This window comes from Clarias gariepinus, chromosome 25 (assembly GCF_024256425.1).
Source record: "Clarias gariepinus isolate MV-2021 ecotype Netherlands chromosome 25, CGAR_prim_01v2, whole genome shotgun sequence".
Classification (NCBI taxonomy): domain Eukaryota; kingdom Metazoa; phylum Chordata; class Actinopteri; order Siluriformes; family Clariidae; genus Clarias; species Clarias gariepinus.
Genome location: NC_071124.1, coordinates 5101221 through 5125000, shown reverse-complemented (window position 1 = coordinate 5125000; position 23780 = coordinate 5101221). Strand labels below are relative to the sequence as shown.

The 23780-nt window shown below is 37.6% G+C and overlaps 1 long non-coding RNA gene and 3 other non-coding genes across 4 annotated transcripts; 1 reads left to right on the top strand and 3 right to left on the bottom strand.

Moving 5' to 3' along the window:
* Positions 1 to 31: 31 nt before the first annotated feature.
* Positions 32 to 113, bottom strand: trnas-aga (transfer RNA serine (anticodon AGA)). The gene has a single exon. It is a non-coding gene; the product is annotated as a tRNA-Ser (tRNA).
* Positions 114 to 1841: 1728 nt separating this feature from the next.
* On the bottom strand, positions 1842 to 1923 carry trnas-gga (transfer RNA serine (anticodon GGA)). The gene has a single exon. It is a non-coding gene; the product is annotated as a tRNA-Ser (tRNA).
* Positions 1924 to 3101: 1178 nt separating this feature from the next.
* Positions 3102 to 3183, bottom strand: trnas-aga (transfer RNA serine (anticodon AGA)). Its single transcript has one exon. It is a non-coding gene; the product is annotated as a tRNA-Ser (tRNA).
* Positions 3184 to 8227: 5044 nt separating this feature from the next.
* On the top strand, positions 8228 to 23052 carry LOC128512839 (uncharacterized). The gene is made up of 3 exons (XR_008356332.1): positions 8228 to 8318; positions 22488 to 22547; positions 22849 to 23052. It is a non-coding gene; the product is annotated as an uncharacterized LOC128512839 (long non-coding RNA).
* Positions 23053 to 23780: the final 728 nt, after the last annotated feature.

Sequence of the window (23780 nt, the reverse complement as noted above, 5' to 3'; positions counted from 1 at the left end):
GACGATATACTAAAAAGAAAAAACAGCGACCCGTAGTCGGCAGGATTCGAACCTGCGCGGGGAGACCCCAATGGATTTCTAGTCCATCGCCTTAACCACTCGGCCACGACTACCACACGTGACACCACCTACCGCACACACTGCAGAGCTGAAATACTAATTGTTCCCTTCTTTGTGCCCTAAGCCTCCTGGGATAGGCTAGTAGAAATCCACTTTACAGGGTGCTTACTGTATGTAAGGTTTAACACACAAGATCTGTTGAAAAAATATAGTTGCTTTGCACTGACCATCATCTCACCCTGTCTTCAAGTTCTCCTTATGTTGTGAGATATCCTCTTCTGGAAAGAAATTTTAAACCGTATCTGTCAGTTTTTGGAAAGATAATGAAATGTACACAATGCCCTCAATTTGAGAAGTTACAAAACAGTGTGAAGCTTATTTTGTGTTGAGAAACTAAATGTCTTATCAAGTTTATTTTTAAATTCACATTATATCAAAATCAACCTACAGATAACGTTCTTGCAGTTTATTAAGCTGACTAGATTAAATACAATATCAATAATTGTTAATCTACTTAAAATGACTTTCTTTGGTTATTTACTGTATTACACAACTACAGTATGCAGATCAGCTTATTGTTTAGCTTTAGCCTTTTAACAATTTCTACATTATCCCATCCCAACTATTTTCCTATAAATGACACATACTTACTTTAAGTGCATATATACAGTATTGTTAAAAATAGTAGCAGTACAATGTGACTAACCAGAATAATCCAGGTTTTTAGTAAATTTTTTTATTGCTACAAGGCAAACAAGTTACCAGTATGTGCAGTAGATTCAGTTGCACTGAATGACAGTTAGAAGACTTCTGTGTGAAGATAATCTACTTTCAAGAATCCCCCGCAAAGTCCCTCTGTTTAAAAAAAGGCATGTGCAGAAGAGGTTACAATTTGCCAAAGAACACATCAACTGGACTAAAGAGAAATGGAGGAACATTTTGTGAACTGATGAGAGTAAAATTGTTCTTTTTGGCAGTTTGTGAGACGACCCCCAAGCTCTGAATTCAAGCCACAGTACACAGTGAAGACAGTGAAGCATGGTGGTGCAAGCATCGTGATATGGGCATGTTTCTCCTACTATGGTGTTGGGCCTATTTATCGCATACCAGGGATCATGGATCGGTTCGCATATGTCAAAATACTTGAAGAGGTCATGTTGCCTTATGCTGAAGAGGACACGCCTTTAAAATGGGTGTTTCAACAAGACAATGACCCCAAACACACTAGTAAACCAGCAAAGTCTTGTTTCCAAACCAACAAAATAAATGTTATGCAGTGGCCAGCCCAATCCTTGGACCTTAATGCAATCAAGAACTTGTGGGGTGATATCAAAAATGCTGTTTCTGATGCATTGTACTGCTGTTATTTTGAACAATACTGTACTGTATATATGTACTTAAAGTAAGTATGTGTCATTGATAGGAAACTAGTTGGGATGGGATAATGTAGAAATAGTTAAAAGGTTAAAGCTAAACAATAAGCTGATCCCGACTAACAATCTCAGTGGTGTGCTAAAGAGGACTCTACGCAGCAGTCTAACTCACCCATCAACAATACAAGATCTTGGAGAAAAATGAATGCAACTCTGTGTGAACTTTGTAGTAAATCAAGCAGGTAAGTGTTACATTTTGCGTACATCATCTTCCAAGAGCATATCTCATGGACTCACTTAAATTATAGGGCTATACAGTAGCTTTGTAACAGATTATGTGTTAAACTCGACCCAAGTGCCCTGTGGGGTTATAATATTCTGTAGTGATGGGATAAACAGAAAGCGACCCGTAGTCGGCAGGATTCTAACCTGCGCGGGGAGACCCCAATGGATTTCCAGCCCATCGCCTTAACCACTCGGCCACGACTACCGCATGCCCTACTACGCCACCTTCAGTTAAACAGAGAGTGATAAACTGTTTGATATACTTAGTGAAGTATGTATATTTCAATGTTAAATATATTCATGTTTAGCTTGTTTTTTTTTACACAACCATGAGGAAAGAAAGGTAAAAGATTAAAAGTGTTACAGCAATTTACATTTACATTTAGGCATTTGGCAAATGCTCTTATCCAGAGCGACTTACAAAAAGTGCTTTAAAGTTTACATCAATAGATACATACTTACACTGGGTTAACTAGGTTAATTACTAATGGCCATTAGTCCAACACAACTGGGAAGAGTTTTTCTTTTTTTTTTTTTGGGGGGGGGGGCGTTAGTCCAAGTACTGGAGAAACAGATGCGTCTTGAGTCGTTGTTTAAAGATAGTCAAAGTCTCTGCTGTACGGACATCTAGAGGAAGTTCATTCCACCACCTAGGTGCCAGAACAGAAAAGAGCCTGGATGAATGCCGCCCTCGATCCCTGAGAGATGGTGGAATGAGGCGAGCAGTGCTGGAGGATCGGAGGGAACGTGGTGCAGTGCGTGGTGTGATTAGAGCAGAGAGGTAAGTGGGTGCTAGGCCATTTTTAGCTTTGTAGGCAAGCATTAGCATTTTTCATTTGATGCGGGCAGCTACAGGAAGCCAGTGCAGGGAGCGGAGGAGTGGGGTGGTGTGGGAGAACTTGGGAAGGTTAAAAACAAGACGTGCTGCTGTATTCTGGATCAGTTGCAGAGGACGAATCGTGGACAGAGGCAGGCCTGCTTGGAGTGAGTTGCCGTAGTCCAGTCTTGAAATAACAAGGGACTGAACAAGCACCTGAGTAGCCTGTAAAGAAAGAAATGGGCAAATTCTTCTGATATTGTAAAAAAGAAATCTACAAGAGCGAGTAAGGTTAGCGATGTGTGGGGAAAATGACCGATGATTGTCCACGGTTACCCCGCAATTGAAAGCTTAGGTTAATTTGTTCTATGAATATTTTTGGGTTGTGGAACAAATCATCAGAGTTTCCATCATTTCTTATAGGGAAATTCACCTTGATATACAAGGACGCTTCTGGAATGAATTACACTTGTAATCCAAGGTTTAACTGTATCATATATGTAAATGGCCCAGGAGACCTGTGGGGTTATAATAGACTCTTTTTAAAGGGCAAACAGTAAATGATCCGTAGTCGGCAGGATTCGAACCTGCGCGGGGAGACCCCAATGGATTTCTAGTCCATCGCCTTAACCACTCGGCCACGACTACTACATGCTAGGCTTTGCCTACTACAGAACTAAAAGGATTCAAGGATTCTTTACTATCATACCAGTAATGGTACGAAATTGGGACCCAGGCCCCGTTTAAGCCACATAAATAACAGAGCAATATAAAAGGCAGGTGTGGGCCCAAGTACAGCCCAATAAAATCAAGAAATAAACAATTACTTGTCACCTTCTGTAAGAAGATATTTCCAGTCTAGGTTACATAATTTTAACATAGTATTTTGGTTATAGATGCATTTTGATTCATTAATGCACACTGTATCACCTATTATTTAAAAGCATTGATTTACAGTGTAGTCGGTAATGTGTATTGGTTATGACCATTATAAAGTTATCATTACACCGTAAAATAATTTAACTCCACTAATATTTCAATACACTTACTGTATGTCACTCTTATATTTCCTCCAGTAAAATATTAATAATAAAAAAGCAAGTATAAAACATATATAATCCAATGTGTGTAATGACATATTTTGCTTATAAGAGGTGGAAACATTTATTAGAGCTGGTTGGTCGGATTGGACATGTTATGTAATGAGAGTAAAACTAATTGCAATAATAACTGAAATTAGGCCTTGTTCGTTGGACTTAAACTTTCTTGTCTGCGATTCTGACCATAAAAATGTTATTTAACATGATTATTGAATTGCAGTGTTTTTGTTGTGGCTTTGACCATAATGCACAATGTTTCTGCATTTTTTGCTCTGTGATGTCAAGAACTGTGACCAGACAGAGAACATAAGGAAACAAATGATCAAAGGATATCCATAGTCTGTGAAGTGACGGTTGAGGGTTTTCACTATGGTATTTGGTTTTACTTATTGTCTAAAGTAAATATATATGCCCACTCAGAAATTTTTGTGATCACTTTCTAACTCCATGGTTTTTCCTGATTTTTATTTATTTCTACATTGTAAAGTAATGCTGAAGGCATCCGAAATATGCAATAATCTTTGAACAGTTAATGTATATTGTATAGATGTATTCGCTATTTATGATCTGTAAATCCTTTATAATGGCTCTAATCTGAGGTGCTGTTTGTTTGTTAATTGGTGATTTCTGAAGCTGGTGACTCTAAAAGAACTTCTCCTTTGCAGATGTGTTTTGGTCTTGCTTTTCTGGGAAGATCTTTATGAGAGACAGTTTCATCATGGTGCTTGATGGGTTTTGCAAACTTACTTAACAAAACTGTTCTTGCAAGAACTGTTCATAACAACTGACACAACAACTGTTGTCCATATGTGTTTTGTAGAATGAAGCAAATAAAATCACCAAACAAAAACAAAGAAATTTGCAAGTGATCCAAATCTTTTGAGCAGTTGAGTATATGCACATCTGGTAAGTACAAACATGTTTCTAATAAAAGGTCAATAAACACTTGGTAAACTAACTTTAGGCCATATAAAGCTTAATAGTTTTAAAAGATATTGTCGGTTTGAATTCAAGTGAAACACTATTGTGCTTGTGGCCATAAAAAGGTGTGAACATTTCTAAATCCCTATAATAAAGAATAACACTGTACCATTTCATACATATTTTTAAATCAAATGATTAGTAATTTATTTAGTACAATTTTAGTTCAATCTTAGGAAATAATTATTTTGGGCTGCTACATATTTGTGTGAAAGTAAATTTGAAGCATGCTTATTTACAAAATCATGTTAATATATACAACAATACAGTGCTCAGCATAAATGAGTACACCCCACTACATTTGTCAGAAAACCTTTAGTTTTTAGTTTCCTTTCAGAATCAACATTTTCTATGAGATACAATACTACAAAATACTTTCACAAATGTAGGCCATTGATTGCGAACAAGATTTGTTAATTTGTGTACACAAAAATTTTCCAAACTAATTCATTTAAGCCCATTTTGGAAAAATGAGTACACCCCAATTATAGTCTTAGGAGAAAAGCCACACTTAAGACTACGAAATTCTAATTAACAGGCATTCAACATCAGGTGAGTCCAATGATTCATTAAACAGGTGTCCAGCAGACAGGTGACTATAAAAGGGCATTACTTAACAAAGAAAAGCCCTTCCCATTTCATGCGGTCATCAATGGCTTCACATGGAAGAGAAATGTCACAAAATCTAAAAAAGGAAATCATTTCTTTACATGAAAAAAGGTGAGGGCTACGAGAAGATCAGCAAAGCTTTACATGTCAGTCAAAATACAGTACTGTAGCAAAAGTGATCAAAAAATTTAAGAAAGATGTAAGTGCAACCATTCTAATAGAGACGTTCAGGCTGTCCGCGGAAGTTAACATTTTGACAGGAGCATTTTCTGTTGCGGGGTGTATTCATTTTTGCTTCAACCAATTTGAGTAAAACTGAAGATTTTGTGATCTAATTTTTTATTATTAACATTAATTTCATGTTATGGAGTTAAACAAGTGTTCAATAAAACTCGGCCTTGTAAAAATTTTTGTTCATTGACCTACTGATTAAATTAGTTTTTTTTAAAGGGGGTGTACTCATTTATGCTGAGCACTGTAATTAAGAGATGTTGTAAGATCAGCTATAAGATTGCATGTTACACTATGGGTGTAGGGTAGAAAAATAATAATGCAGCAGTATCATTTTGGAACATTTTATTTGAGGGAAAAAACATTAATAGGACAGTAAAGTTAGACCTATTAGAACATTACATTGTTGGTAAAGGTGTAAAGTTGTAAAGGTGTATGGGCTAGAAGTCATGGTTAAATTTAAATATTTTATTATGCATTCTGTTTAACACATATTTGTAAGATGTACCTTGAATTTTCTTCATAAATAACAATAAAGAAAAAAAGCCACTCACATGTCTTCATTGTAATGGACAATGTTTAATTAAAAAGCAAAAATGATTGTTTCCACCTTAAATGAAAGTCTGGAATGTTTTTTTTTCTTTCACATTTTTAAACCTGCCCATTTCTTCACATAAAAAGCATCTAGAGTAATCTACAAACTCTTCTTTGTCTTTCGGCTGTTCCCTTTCAGGGGTCGCCACAGCGAATCATCTGCCTCCATCTAACCCTATCCTCTGCATCCTCTTCTCTCACACCAACTAACTTCATGTCCTCTCTCACTGCATCCATAAATCTCCTCTTTGGTCTTCCTCTAGACCTCCTGCTCCTTCTACCGATATATCCACCATCTCTCCTCTGAACATGTCCAAACCACCTCAATCTGGCCTCTCTGACTATATATATAATAAGAGCTCATTATTTAAAATTAAAAGGCCAGCCAGAGCATATTCTGTAGTCAACAGGATAATAAAAGAAATAAACAAACAATCAATTAATATTTGAACATTTTTACCTTAAGCATCTGTTAGTTTAAGCATGGCTTTTACTGTTAATTTTATACTGTTTAAACTGTTAGTTTTATATATATGTCCCAGTTTACACAGATATTATAACGTCATTTTACAATAAATAAAAAAAAAACACAAAAAAGAGAAAAATGTAATGCCAAAATAAAAAGGTAATTAAAATAACGGACCTTTGCAGTCCCCTCTTGATGGATTTCGATGGCAATTTATTTTTTTTACCAGAAGATGGCGCTAAAGCCTTATTTTGTGATACAGAAGCCGTTCACGTTGTAGAGTGATAAACCGCGCTCATCCGCGATGTTGACGTGGATAAAAACAGTGATCAAATTCAATTATTATTATTATTATTATTATTATTACTGTGTGAAAGCTATATTTTAGGACAATTGGCGGGAGTTTTCAGGACACCGCTGAGTTCAGTAACACACTGAGGGACAAACTTTACGTAAGGACCAAATCAGTAAAGGTGTAACAATCATATGATTATCGATATAAATCATCTATATAGATTGATGCGTAAAATGCTGTTTAATAGACGGTCTTGTTTATTTATATATAAAACATTTTAAACAGCATCAAATTTTTATTTGTCACATATACAGTCATACTGTACACTGTGTGTGAAATGCAGTGAAATGCTTATACGACCTTAAAAAATAATCATCAATGAGACATAAATTATTGAATAAAATAAGAAATAAAATATAGAAAACCTTTAGCTTTAAAACATATAGCTATAGAAAGGAATATATATATATATATATATATATATATATATATATATATATATATATATATATATATGAATAAAGAGCTGTAGAAATATAATAATATAGAAACTTCAGCAAGTGCTGTTTAATTGTTAATTCTAATTGATCAGAAAATGCTTTACATGTACTGCACTTGGCAGACACCTTTATCCAGAGTAAGTTCCTCCTGATTTTACATCCAAAAAGTTAAGGGGTTAGGGGCCTTGCTCAAGGTCCCAGCAGTGGCACCTTAGTGTTGCTGGGGTTTAAAACTAATAATTAACTAAAATATGTACATATTGAATGCTCCATAATGTGTTTGTCAGAAAGCAAAAATATAAAACGCTTGACTTGGAAATGTTTACAATGAGGAGAAACAAACTTAACATTTATAGAAGCAGTCTCCTGGGTCAGTTTGCCATCATGTTCAAGTGTTTAGAATAAACTCCTTACAAAATAAAACTCTCGGCTTGATTATAAATACATGGGTAAGTATTTACAGTAAGTAAAACTGAACATTTAGGAAAGAGTGCTTGTGTATTATTTTTTTTTTTTTACAAAGGCCTATGTGCAGCTAGGAGGCCTGGGGGTGAATTGGATTGATTGGACACACCCACAACACAGTCAGAAAAAATGTCACAAAGTAGAACAAAAATCAAACAAAGGGGACATCAAAATGTCCTGACCCCATCATTAACTTCCCCTCACCTAATTTCTGCTTTTATTTCCAGCTTTTGTTATTAAATCTTCTTCGTCTCACTTTCTTTGACCCTTTTTCATAGATTAAAGCTCTGTCAATCATTCTCAAAAAGTCCAACAAAAGATTGCAGCAACGGTTGGCCTTAAGTATCCTGTCAGGCAGGTGCAGAAAATCCAGGTTAATCAGCTTGGAGAATTCTGGGAAACCGAGTTCTGCTGAAATGGGTTCTCTCACTGTGAGCTTCTGCCGCCCTCTGCTGGCTGTCAGTGTTATAGCGCAGCTTCCTGACAAGCTGGAAGTGACAAACAAAGGCTGGGGAAATACTTGTCTTTATAGCTGTTGTAAGGTAAGTGATAACAGGAACACGTTTGTTTTGTCGACATTTCACAACATGATTTGTTATTTCTACAATAAGTGAATAAAAACTGACATGTCTTTTAGAAATAAAAAAACCCATAAATAATGTATTGATTGATAAATAGTTTTTTTATGGAAGGAATAAAACACATTAGAGTACCAAGAGTAACTTCATTTTGGGTTGTCTCATATCACACCATACTGTTGTTGATTATTTTACTATAGCTTGATACTGAGCTGCATGGTGAGGTAATGGTTAACACTGTGGCCTCACACCTCCAAAGTCGAGGGTTCGAGTGTACATGGAGTTTACATGTTCTCTGCGTGCTTGGTGGGTTTCCTCCCGCAGGTTTACAACTTGCCTATAGTGTGTAAGTAAGTGCGTGTGTGTCTGCGACCTGCGATGGACTGGCACCCCATCCAGGATGTACTCTGCCATGTGGGACAGGCTCCAGACCTTCCGCAACCCTGTAGAGAATTAGTGATATAAAGTATTAGTAAGTAATTGAGAGCTACACACCCTTGTTAATGCACAACAGACAAAATTAGCCAGTCAAGTGAGAGTAAAAGAGACCGCCTGAGATTGCAAGTGAAGACATGCTGCTTTTAGAGGTTTATGTGATAATAAAGTGATATTTGAAGAGGCCTAGTGACCCTGACCCACTGGCCTCCTCTCCCTCAACAATCAAACAGAGGTGGATGTCTCTTATACTTCCAAGGTGCACTCAAGCACACATTAACCTGTCTTGACACACACACACACACACCCTATAAAGTTTGTTGACATCCACACTCTCTAAAAGCAGCGAAAGCCTAATTGCCCCTGGACTCCAGCATTTAGGTTTTGAAACCTTTCGAGTGTGACTCGGGGCACCACGAGGGCATCACTGATTATGACGGGATTGCTAGGCTAAATGCTTTGACCCACCACAGAGGTCAGCTAGCTATCACATGCTTATCACATACTTTGCACCTGACTGGACAAGGAAGTCAGACGGAGTGTGTATCTTTCTAAAATCGATTTCAGGCCTAAACAGCTAAAATGAAAGGATTTGATTGAGGTTCTGACGTGGACCTTTGGCCAGAGGATTTACACTGTGTGTTTAAGGTGGTTTGTTTGCATGTGCATTGCCTGAACATATATATGCTCCTGAGTGTGTGTGTGTGTGTGTGAACATATCAGTGACTATTGCTCCACACCTCATTTAAAGAGAGAGAAAGGAGTGTAATATCTGTGACACAGATAAGGTCTAACAACTAAAAGGCTTATTTAGCAAGTTTAATTAGACAGGGTCATGTATGACTATCATGCATTTGTTCCACTTGTCAGTTTCTATAGTGACAAACATGATCCTTGGGGCATGTAGTTACAGGTTAACATAGATGTACATATAGACTTTTGTCACAAACAGTTTAAATACGCCTTAAAAAAATCCCTATTTTTCAGTATGGGGCCAGTGGTTATCCCATGGGTTTGTCACTAAGTATTATTATTATTATTATTATTATTATTATTATTATTATATGGGTAAATGTTACATATCATAATTTTTTAAATATTGTTGTTGCCACAGTTAATAATTTGTGATTATGGCTATAATTCAAAATGTCATACATTTGAATACGCTAAACAATTTTTTTTAAATAGTAAGGTAAAATATTTAAGAAATAACAAAACTTTTTGTCTACAAGAGGGTAATTTATGTTACGACTTTTGTAAAGCAACTAATTATAGCTGGTAGAAATGCACCATGTGGTAGCTTAGGTCTCCCAGTGTACCAGGAGTTCCTTAAAAGTTTAAACAGATATGTAAATATATATATATATATGTACTTTACCATAATTTGTTAAAAACTTGGTCAAAATGTGAAACTGCAAATAATCTAAAATAGGTAACTAACGTACCTAGCATCAAAAGATGTTCGAAGTGTTCCTTTGTACTTGTAGTTGAAAAACACAAAAAGTGAAAAAAAAAAGCACAGATCCAAAACCCTGACAAAAATACCAAGAATGAATGGAACTTATATATTTTTGCTAATCCTAGAGTAAGATATGTTTTGCTAATACACATTAAGTTTCTAGCTATGACAAAAGCAGCCTCTATATGTAATTAATTTATTGATATAATTTACATGTTTAGAGATTTAATTCCTTTATTCTTCCATGTAAAATTATGTGACTGATGATGGAAGGGAATTTTCTTTGCGTAGGTCAGAAATGTCAAAATAGTCAGAACCAGCCTTAAATGAACACATACTTGCCCACAAAACCCAAATCCCAACACATCACATCGCTATAAAGTTGATGTTTCGCATCGTCTGAACAATACGTTTCCTAGCTGTATTAAATTACAGCTTAATTTTGTAATCTGAAACTAATATACTAATAATATGCAGCTGTATGCTTATGTTTTTAAAAAAGTCGCCATTTCAGAATGTTTAATTTACTGGAATGCACCAAGCAAAGAAAACAACTAAGAAGAAGAAGAAGAAAAAAATGAAATACCTGGAGGGATAGTGCTGAACCATCAATTTTGAGGAAGCAGTGTGGTAGAAAAAGATATACGAATGAAAAGCACTTAAAAACATTCTGAAGTTACATGGTAAAAAATCAACCGTAACTGTCCTAGCTACATGTTTAATAGTGAAAGTAAAAGCCTTGTCATATGCGCGCAGTGTGGTGATAACTCACAGAATTGAGACTAAACAGTTGTGTGGAATATGGAGTGATGCAAAAATATGATATGATACTGATGAGTTCAGATTGACCCTTTTTCCAGGTGAATAAGGAGAAAAAGGGAATTATGCATAGTGTCCACTGTACAAACCCCTGGAGACAGTGTTATGATCTGGGGTTGCTTCAGTTGCTTAGGTCTAGACTCAACAACGTGATGTGGCAATAAAATAAAGTCATCTGATCACCTGAATGTACTGAATGACCGGGTTATCACCTCTATGGAGTTTTTCTTCCCTGATGGCTTTGGCATATTCCAGGAGGAGGTTCTTGGAACACGGGAAATCATGTTCACACACGAGCTGGACACCACATTGTAATTGTAAGCTAGGCTAAAGGTGATTGAATTTATTTATTTATTTTTTGGGCTCGGCAGTGTACATGAATGATGGCAAAGTGAAGTTTTAATAAAACTAGCAAAAATGCTATTAAAAATGTTAATTTACTTATTTAACACTGCACAATTTTTCAAAGGGGAATTTTTGTTTGAAAAGTGTAAAAAAAATTTATGAGACAAAAGTGGATAAAAACAAGACAGCCTATCTAACTTATTGTTGCTTCATCTTGTACGGGAAGGAGTGTAATGCAGGTTATTTAGTACAATTCCATGCCAACAATAATAAAAGTATATCTGTACAATAACATGTCAACGCTGATAGAAAAGAACATGATTAATAGATTTTGATGTTGTAAAGGTGTAACTGTTGCGTTTGCAGAGTGGGTGGGGGGGTTATTCAGGACTGAGTTTCAGAACTACTGCTTTCAAGCTCGACTGATAACATGAGTCAGGGTGTTTCCTTTTCGTACTGCATTTTTGTTCATATGTGGACAGTCTTAACAATGCAGATATCTTTCTATGAGCTAAAAACAGCTGCATGTTGGCGTTTTTTTTTTTTGCGATGTTTGCATACAGAAGATTCATGGAATATTTTCTTTTACTCATAAAAAACTTTCACTAGTTAAAAGCTTCATTAGCAGTTATTAGGGGGCCACGTACTGAGAAAGCATACACACCCTACTGTATCTTCTTCTTTTTATACTTTTTAGTATTATTTTATTACCGTAAAGTGAGACTTTTAGCTGCACAACATTTGGATGGTGCAAACAATTTAAAGAAGGCCGTACGTTCTTGTATGACGAGCCCGGCCGAGGTGGCTCAGAGATTGGCTCCGAGAGCCATTCAGAGAGTGACACACCAAATGCTTGAAAACTGATGGATAACTTGTTGTCAACTTAGCTGTGAGTTATTGAGACATCCCAAGTACTGTCCTGACTTGCTCCAGGACATTTTCACATGTTTTGGCCATTAAAGGCGTTCCTGGGAGGCCAGGGTATCATGGGTGAAGCAGGCAGTCTGATCATGGCTCCGACGTACTGAGAAAACATTCTACCTTGATGGTATCCAAGCACTAGTTAAATGCTGGGATAAGTGTATTAGTGAATAGAGAAATAAATTGAGTTTTTACTTTCATAACTATGTTCTGTTTTTTTGCACAATTAAAAGTCCCAGTTTGACTCGTAGACCCCATGTAATATACAATTTTCAATTCAATTTTATTTGTATAGCACTTTAAACAGTTGTCATTGTTGCAAAGCAGCTTAACACAATCAAAATAATTATTTAAGTTTCTATGGAATGTGAATGTGTATGAATCAAAATGGTCAGTTTGTCCCTGGTGAGCAAGCCGAGGGTAACAGTGGCAAGAAAAAACTCCCTGAGATGGCAATAAGAAGAAACCTTGAGAGGAACCAGACTCCTCATTTGGGTGAAACAGAAAGCAGGAATTGATCTGCATTCATACTGTGTGTTAGGTGGTTCATCTATTGTTGATGTAAATTGATGTTAATATGGAGTCCAGGTAGTTATTGTAGGAAATTTCAGTACTGAACTATCGAGGAACTGCAGTCACGTTAAGTCCTCAGAGAAACAGCTGTCAACATCAGTCAAGGCCAGAACCGTCTTTATGGTAGGGTGAAACCGTCCCCAGACACCAGACGCATCCCAAAGAGACACACGGGGCATCCATGTGACGAGATCTCCAACCAGAAGCGGGGCACCAGGATGGGTCAGACAGGTCCGGAGGGCAGAGGGAGTCTGGATCACTGGCAGCTCAGAAACGACATGTGTAGCTCGACAGAGAGAGGGGGAGAGAGAACAGGAGAGGGAAGAGCAGAAGAGGAGAGAAAACAGTTAGGTATGGTCGCAGTCACATAATGTATAATGTGAATGTATATTTAGTGTAGAGTGCAAGCAGAGACTCCGGCAGGACTAACTATAACTAAAAGGAAGAGCCAGAAGGAAACACAGACATAAGGGCTGCCAGAGATGTAAAGCAAACAATCACCTGATCGCCAATGTAATATACAATTTTAACAAAAACGTACCTCCCCATATTAACCGATCATGTAATCTTTATGAAATTTAAGTTACTGCATAAAAACATAGTCCTTGGATTCTTGATATTCAACACTGTTAGTCCATAATACTCCAAATTTTAATAAATACAGAGTACAGTTCACCTCTCCCAAATGAAGCGGACAAGGAGGGACCGGGGCTACATTATATCAGTGACACCTGACTTTCTTACAAATAACGCACATTTCATTAAAAATATTATAAAGACCGACCAATAATTTGCACTTTTTTGTGCGATTGTCGAATCGTCGTTTACAAAGTAAACACAGCGATGGAGAGAAAAAAGCCAAAGCTGTCAGGTGCTTAATTTGGGGGAAAAAAAGAAAAGAAGATGAGGAAAAACGGGCAATAAAGATAAAGGTATGCAACAATGTTCTCTCTGTTTGATTAATGTATTCATGTCATTATGTTAATTAGTGGTATAACGTTAACTCTTAGGTTTGTTAGCCTTCTTGCTTATGATGCTTGCTATGCTTACCTTGCTAAAAATAATAACACAGTAAAAGCCTAATATACTGTACAAACCATCACAGACATTCTAATGGTTTCTATTAAATACCATTATGAACCATTAACCTTTTCCAGTGAAATTATTACAAAATTCTTTATTGTAGTGTGATACACCAATAGAATCCATTATATACCAGCAGACATTGTTATACTTACCATTAAAACCAATACAATTCCCATTATAACCATTAAATCCTTTACATCTTCTATTATTTTTGGGCAGGGTTCAATACAACATGAGATCTAATTAAATTTAACCACAAAATTATGCTTTGCAACAAAACTGTTGCAAGTACACTTATTTATTTCCATTGTTTATGTTCATGTTGGCTATGGGCAATATACAGTATTTACAATATATTTATAGTATACGGTAAATAGCCAGTGTAATTTACACCTGTGTAGATAGTTTAAAAGACATTTTCCATTTGCTATATCTCGTGACAAAGCATATAATTTGAGGCAGTAAATTAACCAAGGAGCTAATTGTTCCTCCCTTAGATTATATTATATCAGATTAATAAAGTGTCTAATGACAGACATTTAACATGTTTATTTAAATTTAAGTATTATTGTAGCCAACAGTCTTTTGATGTCAATTTCAACTGCGTCCTGTTTCACAACACTGTAGTAAAAAGTACAGTATTACTACAATAAAACGTGTGGTGTGTACAAAATGTGAAGTTTTGTCACATTTTATTTATTTATTTATTTTTGGTGGCTTGGAGCGCCAGGAGGGAGTCTCGCCTGGGGAGTAATTTAGTGTAGGACCGCTGTTAATATGAGTATGACTTTAAGCAGTGCCTTTGAAATTAACATACATTTCCACTTGAATAGCAAGTCACGATTGATTGTCCATAACAGCAGGCATGACATTAGGTGACTACTAAATGTGCTGCTAAGCTAGAACTGCAAGGCTGATAAGCTAACAAGTAAGTGTTCGGCTAGTGACCGCTAAACTGCGTGACAAACCATCACACAAGACAACAAGAAACATCTTTGTAATGTTGTGTCGTATTTCCGACCCGTTTACCCATCTTAAATTGGGATCATTTTCCGTTTCTTGCTATCAGACTCTCGGTATCAGGACTAAAGTTTAAAAGCAGAATACTATATTAGTGATTTGGATGATAATTCCTCTGAACTGAACAAATGTCTGTGCAGCATGTTTGTTTAGCATGTCAAGTCTCATTGTTGCAGCCTCATTGTCCCTGTCTCTGTCTGATCTCTGATCTCTGTTTGACCTCCAGGTGGAAGGTCACAGGGCACGTCTACATCGTCTCTTCGTTTTCATCCTTCATACGTAGCTGATGAATTTTTCTCCCAGTCTTCCACTCTCTCCCTCTCTCTGTCCCTCAGCCTGCCGTACTGCGTCCTTCATCGCATCTCTTTCTCTTTCACCCTCCCCTTTCCTCTTTCATCACTAAGACCTCAGTGTCTCCCTGTGACACCCCCACCCAAGTTCCCGTCCTGTCTTAGGGGCTATCAGAGTCATCAGGAACTCCATCAGCAGCCCTATACATCACACGGCTGCTCTCCACCAATCACTGCGCTCATTGCAAACGCACCGGCCCGTCAACCCACCCGAACACAGATCTCCTTCTGTGCTGACTAATCTATTGGGACTGCTGTACATTTCTGTATATACACACACAAACTTTTTGCAATCGTGATCTCTTGGCGAGTAGCCGCAGAACCTGAAGTGCTCTTGGCTAATTCTTGCTCCAGGACAGGACAGTACATATGTTGTTACTGGAAAGTACATTTTGGAAAGAAATAAATCACAGCACGAATGCGTCATCAAAGTGCCTCTTTAAGGCAATGACAAAGAGCAAGAACCCGTTTAAGGAGGGTAAAAAGAGCAAATAAAGATTGCAGGAGCCAGAGTGTTTTCTCTGGTTGCACAACATGCACTAAATCAGTCAGAGATTTTTTTTTTTAAATGGCACAGATCCTCAACGAACTTTGAATATCAACAGGAGGACAAATGAGAAGGTATTATTGTTCATCCTTCTACTAAAGACTAAAACCCCCTGTCCTCTTTTATATCGGGTTCTGGTGGTTGCTATGCCATTGATGACCATGTAGACTGTCTGAATGTTTTAAGATTGATTGGACACCAATGTTGAAACTTTTTTGTACCCCAGGAAACAATAACCCACTGAATTTTTATTATTTAACCAAATCAAGATACAGAAAGTCTGTATGTGCTGATTGGAAAAAAAAAAAAAAATCAACAATGAGTGAACTCTCGGGTGAAGCTTATACTCTGACGGAGCTTGTGTTTGGACCTTGAAGTGCATCCAACCCAGTGTCCTCTCTGACACAAGACTCACCTTCCTGCGGTGGTATCGCCTTTCAGAGGGTCGCCAGGCCAAAGTTCAGCGATTACCCCTCCCCTCTCAGGTCTTGGCAAGGCTGCTAGGGGTCAGGCCGAGCCGGGCCGATAACACGGGCGACGGCAGGGCAGGAGCCGTCATCACTTTTCTGTTAAGCATCAGTAGCCTCGGGGCATTTGGATGCCCCTCTACCCACAGCGATCCTCTCGCTGTCACACATGACCCTATGAACCGAGAGATGCTGGGGAGACATTCTGCAGATTTTCCATAATTGAATCTCAACTTTGATGACAGAAGTGTGAAACGTAATGAAACAGGACAGGTGTTAAATAATTCGATTTGGCTTATAACAACATTCACACACACCTATACAATAATTTACAGAATTTACACACACAAATATAAAAACCTACAGACATGGAACAATATGAGTAATATATTGATTTCATATTCTATACCTGTTATCCTCCAGTGAGCTACTGTGACTCCAGACACTCATTTCCCCCACCTTAGTAGCGCCTAATGGTTTCATAATGACTGCTGATGGTATTTTGTAAGTTGCTATGACAATGTAAAGGATCTTAGTAATAATCGTTAACTGGTTTAGACATGTCCAGTGATTTCCTGGTGGAACTTCACGCCATTCAGATCAATGCCAGTAACTTTGGTAATAACCCACGTCACATCAGCAATATTCATATTGGGAACAGACCTGATTCTGATTTTCCAGAGGGTGTTGATTTATATATATATATATATATATATATATATATATATAACAGCAGCTCCGACAACGTTGCCTAAAGTTTATTCCATATCAAATATGTGGTTATTATAAAACGTTATCGTTCCTGTAGAAAGAGCTATTTAGAAAATTATGTCAGACTGTTCACATATAAATACAAATAAACAAAGTGTGTCATCAGTAGTGTCAGTTTAAAAAAAAAAACAGGCTGGTGAGGGATTATTTGATTTAACCTCATATGAAATTCCACGACATTCAATGTAACGACATTTTCTCATTCCCTCTAATGCCTTATCTTGTTCAGGGTCCTGGGTACACCCCAGACAGGGTGCCAGTCCAGGCACACTATGGGCAATTTAAAAATGAGACTAATCTGAATGTCTTTGGACTGTGGGAGGTAACTGGAGTACCTGAAGGAAACCCTCTAAGTACAGGGAGATCCTGCACACACACAGAACTCAGCCAGGAATCGAACCTAAACATGAGAGTCCACAGTGCTAACCACTGGGTCACTGGGACAAAATATTATATCTGATCACCAATTGTTGTGGTATAACACTTCTGGAAGTGCTATCATTGAAGCAAAATGCTATACAAGTAATACAACTATTTAATTTCTTACAATCGCAGTATATGCTTGATCTTAAAATGAATCAAGATTAGATGGAATGTTAGGCACTATTACAACCACTTAAATCAAGTTAAAGCATCAGGTTACACAATTTCCCATTAGGAAACACAACAAAACTGTAGCTATTTTCCCAGACATGATTCAATAGTGAGGCAGCAAATTCCTTTCTTTTATGGGAAATATTCTTTTATTCTTCACCCCGCCCTTTACCATGTAAAAAGTGAATGGACTACAGGACTCCATTGTCAATGAACTTCATTCAATAAAAAAAACTACAGTACATTTAAACTTCATGTTAATTTCCTGGATTATAGGGATCCTCTTGCACATCATCCAGCCATGTGAAGGGTAATCATGGACCCATGATGCCATTTGAGTGTGAACAGCAGTTTTCAGCAGTGAAAGCCTTGCATCAACCGGCCTGACAGCGCCAAGGTCCAGCGCTGATCCTCGGCTACAGTTTAATCTGGCCTCCAGGGTCAAGGAAGGGTTGAACCCACCGTAATGACTTCCTCCTAATAATAGTATGATATATGGACTCTGTGATATGCTTTGCTGTTGACCAGCATGTCACCCCGACGGGTTCCGGGTTGAGGTAGAGGTCGAGGGGCGAAACTCGGGGCGAATAAGAGCGTCCAGTCATGGCTTCAGCTTCCCATGCCCTCTGATTTCAACCGGAAACATGAGTAAAGATGACTGAAAATGATATGACTGATGAATATTGTCATTTTCTTTTCTTCCTTTTTTTTTTTTTTTTTTAAAACCGAAAAGGACATTTTAAACGTGGAATGCTGCATAAGCAAAAAAAATGTTAGAATGCGTATAGAAAAGAAACAACATTTAAATGCTTCAACAATGATGTCATTATTATACAAGCTAAATAATCCAACAGTTCCCATAAACATGGCGGTAATTTTGCTTCATTGCCAAAGTCCCTCTTATTATTAAACAGAACAATGTGACTCTTGACAGGCCGCTTCCTGCCACCTCTGAAATAGTCATTAATGTGCACGCATAAACACACACATGCACACACGCACACACACACACACACACACACACAACCAGTCAGATGTTTGCCCCAGCCAGCACAGCTCTTATGAGTAGTGGTCTGGCATGTGGCGTCATGCTTGTAAAGTTTTATCACTCCTGCATCCGAGTGTATGTGTGTATGCAGACGCACGGTACTTGTGGGCAGACAGAGAGAGACACTGGACGCAGACTCATCATTCTGGCAGCCTGACTATTTACCAAGCATGTGATTACCCCCTAGATCCTGGTGTTAATGAGAGAGCCAAGGAGAAGAAGAAAGAGAGAGAGAGAGAGAGAGAGTGTGTAACAGATACTAATGAGGTCATATGAACACAAGGCAGATGGTTGCGTTTCCCATAAGTGCCATAGGACAAAAGAGTGACATGCGTTGGTCGAAAGAGGATGACTTTGAACAGTCTCTCTCTCTCTCTCTCTCTCTCTCTCTTTAATATTACAGGAAAAGCACTGGACTTTTAAGTGATATGATCGTAAATATGATACAGTGGGATGCATGTGGAGTAAATTACTGGGGCAGCAGGTATGGGTGTCCAGTAGGGGGCGATAAACCATCTCTCTCTCTCTCTCTCTCTGTCTGTTTCTCTGTCTGTTTCTCTCTCTTTCCCTTCTCTCAGCCACACTTAATAAGACTGTGCGACCCCAACTGGACACACTGCACAGTTTTTCCCTGTAGTGTCAGAAATCCTCTCTCTCTTTCTCTCTCTCTCTTACACACACACACACACACACACACACACACACACACACCTGCAACCACTCATTTACAAGCTACAACGCAAACACACACACACACACACACACACACACACACACACACCACATGTTATCCACAGCTGTAGAGAAAGCCAGCCATATCCTTCTCCTCTTCCGGAGAAACAATGGCGGCGGCCTGAGAACGCGGGGATAGGCAGGTGCAGAGAGTGAGCAAGCGAGGGAGGACGGGAAAGAGAGAGAAAGGGACGGAGAGGGGGAACAGGGGATCTACTTCCTTTACCAAACACGCAGATGGAGAACAAACGCATGGTCATTCTGCTCAATCTGCTGTGTGAGGCTTTAGGGCTCGGTCTTCGCACGGGACAAAAACTAAAAATGTGCGGGACAGACGCAGGCGCGGTCAGTCAAAAAAATGTTTAAAGGTCCACTTGCATATCTGGACGAGACGACAGAATGGCTCAGATTTAATACTTAAACAACCTTATGAAGCTGAATCAGAGTGGCCAAGTTGTTTTTTTTGTGCTTGTTCTTCATGTTACCACTTTCGACTAGTCGCATACTTGAGATGAGACATTTGTTTTGAATGAATACTTCCTCGTCTAAACATTCTGTTTTCCTCGTCTACTTTTCTGTAAACAGGCCGTGTCAGCAGATCGCTAATGAGACCTGAGGGAGTAAATAAAATGAGAAATCTGTGAAAATCTGTGAAAATGATCTTATCCAACGTAATGTCTCAAGAGATGTACTTATTACGTGGTTTGATCAATTACTTTCAGATAAATAATTAACCTCAATTCATGTGATTTGTTAAACAGGCAATCTGATATAGAGGCCTGACTTCACGACACTAAATACTAGAAGGTTGAAGATTTCTTAATTCATTAGAATTGATGATGTTATATGCAGGGATGATTTCCTCCTTTTGTTCAGCGACCGTTCTGGGCTGATTCTCATAGACTACTCACTTCAGATGAGCTAAAAGATAAAAGTCAAGTGGTGCTAGACATCTTATATTAATAGTTTTTATGCCTTATTTTTATTGCCTTTTATTATTAAATTTCATATAAGGAAAACACATATGGATGGATGGAGAATTTTTGGACACCTTATACTATTTCCTTTAGTAATTTTAGAAAAAAAAAACTAATATCTAATTAAATTATTAGACCTTTTTTTTTTTTACTAATGCAAAGTTTTATATAATTCATTGTGCAGGGGATCTTTTATTGTACAGAATAACTGAACACAGTTCTGAGAGTAAAAACTGTTTATTTAACTTATTACACTTTATTTCTCTATATAATCCCCTGCTACACTCATGCACTTACCCCAGTGTTTCACTGGTGCTTGGACACCATCAGCATACTGTAGAAAGTCTGCTTAGTACGCCGAAGCCACAATTGGAATGCCTGTCTGATTCGTGTCTGAAACACTGGCCTCCCAGGAACTCCTTTAATGGCCCAAACATGTGGAAATTCTTAGAGTGAGAACTGTATGGGGATGTGGCTTTAACTTCCAGCCGAGTTCCTGTAATATAATGTAATGATTGTGTGTACAGTTCCCGCAGACTGATGCATCGCTTATGCAAGTTGGCAACAAGTAATCAGGATCAGGTATTCCGCAATCTGAATGTGGGTTCCGAGCCATCTCGGCCGGGATCGTCATACACGGACATACGGCACCATTCAGATGTTTTTCTGCAGTCTCTAAGTCATACTGTGCTTGGCATCTTTTGTAAAGCCAATCATTTAATGACTTTATTTATAGGAAATTTCATCACAAGTCCCAGTTTGACTTGAGTCTAACTTTTGGAAATAAGCAAATCTATGAGACAATTGAATAAAACTTTAAATGTATAAGAACAGGCTGAATAATCACTTATATATTATATAAATATATAATATATACAGTATATTATATAATGGTAGGACTATTAAATGAACAATTAAGCTACAATGTTTCTTCCCCCCCAAGTAATCTGTTAAAATATTTTGCTGTTGCACATCTAGACAGCAAAAACGTTTTAGGATTTAACAGTGTCGGATCTAAACCTGAAAATCTGCTCATGAAAAAAATACAATGAAATTAATGATTAACAAACTACATGGCATAGTTAAAAGGAATATTTCACCAAGGTCTCTTAATAAAACAGATAAAAACGATCTGTTCCCTCAGTCAATAGCGCAGTAATCTCATTATTAACACTACCCCCATCTTTCCAAAAACCACATTTCAACAATTCATTATATCCTAAACGTTCAGGATACATTACTGCCCAAGTTGGCACCTTTCAAGATTCACCAACTGTCTTTTGCATAAAACAACTGGAAATGAGGAACTAGACAGGAAGTTGGTGGTCAAGTGGTGTCACCTGATTTGCATGTTGGATTTGCGGATTTCAATCTGATTTGTGTATAAATGCTTGTGGTTTAAAGTATTATCAGCTACCAAGATACAGAAAAAAACATCAAGCAACCAGGTTGAAACGAGGTGAATATCGTGCCGCATTCTGATACTGGAATGTAATACGCTCTTCCAGTTCTTGTAAAATTCTCTTTACATTACACACTTCATCAGAGAAATAGCAGACATTATTATCATATAAGAATGGTTCAAATAATTAGATTTTTTTTTTTTTTTTAAAGTTGCAGATTACAGACAAGACAAATCCAGATTATACGTAAAGGTTAAATTAGAAGGAAGTAAAGGGACGAAGCAAAGGAGGAAATGAATACGCAGTGGGCGTAAAAAGCCCTCCACGTCTGTGGTGTTATTAGGACTAAGAGTGAGGGAGTCAGGGGGAGAGCGAGAGCATTGGGAGGAGGTGGGATTGTGTGTGTGTGTGTGTGTGGAGTTCAGCACTTCCTGGTTTGTTTATACTTCTCACACACTTTTCTTCCTGTGAGGCCTGGATTTAGATTTCCTCCCTCATTGATGCTATTTTGAGACCCTTTTTTTCTTTTTTTTTTTTACCCTTGTTCACTCTTTGGTGCTTGTTCTGTGTGTGTGTGTGTGTGTAGGAGGAAGGAGGAAGAGAGAGAGAGATGGTGGAGATGAAGAGTTCAGGAGAAAGGCACCAGGTGGTGTATAAAACAATTGTTCATAATCCAGGTGTGTGTGTATGTGTGTGTGTGTGCGTGAGCGTGCAGGCGCATGCGTTCACGTGTGTGCTCGTGCATGTGTGTGTGCGTGTTTGCATGTGTGTGCATATCTGCCTCATATGCTAAATGTATATTATAATGCTTCTAAGCCTTTTACTACTTCAAAGTTTTACTAGGAGCATCTGGCAGTGTGCTGTTTCTAGCTCGCCAAAACTTTCTTCTTCCTCTCTCTCTCTCTCTGTGTCTCTCTCACTGTCTGTCCCTTTGTCCCTCTCATCAGACAAACAAATTAAAAAGACCTTCACACTCCCCCTTGGGCATTACAGAGCTGCCTTCCTGCACGTAAGAAGCATGTGTATCTGTGTTTGTGTGTGTATATCCACCACTTGAAACATCTTTCTTCCTGTTTACCACTGTTCGCTCACCAGCCTGAGAATCCTCAGACCCCCTGCAATGGTCCTTCCTTTACGTCAAGTGAAATAAAGCAAGGAATGCCTTACTCGTTGTTTTTTTTTTTTTTTTTTTTAGAATTACACTTTGAATTGCAAGAATGTTGTGAAATAAAATGATGAATGAGAAGAAACTCTAAAGTGAAGTGCGTTATGGATTCTTTGAAGTGAGAGAATGCATTTTTGCTAAATAAAATGACGAATATGAGAGCATTTTGTGAGAAATAAAGTGATGAATTTAAGAATATTTTGTGGTTCTATGATAAAAGTGATCAATATTAGAGAATTTTGTCTTTATGTAAAATAAATGAACACAAAACGATAAATATAACATCTTTTATTTTTTCAAAATTTAAGTGATATGATGCATTATGAAATTAAAGTTAATATAATGAATTTGTGTTTAAACTAAAAACTAAATTACAGTTAAAAGTTAAAATGAAGCTATTTTGTGTTTCCGAGACATGGAGTGTGAAAATATTTTGTGAGAAACTGAATGTTGAATTTAAAAACATTTTGTGTTTGTGTGAAATAAAGTAAAGAATGTGAACGTACTACATTTCAAAATGCGAGAGCATTTTGTTTGTGTGTGAGAATACTAAATGTGAAGTTTTTCCTGAATCAAGCACAAATGTGAGATCATTTCATGTCAAATTTATTTTTAGAATCAAAAGCATTTAGTGGTTTCAAGAAATAAATAAACGAGACGGCATTAAGTGATTTGACAGAAATTTATGACTGATTTGTGTGTGTGAAATGTGAG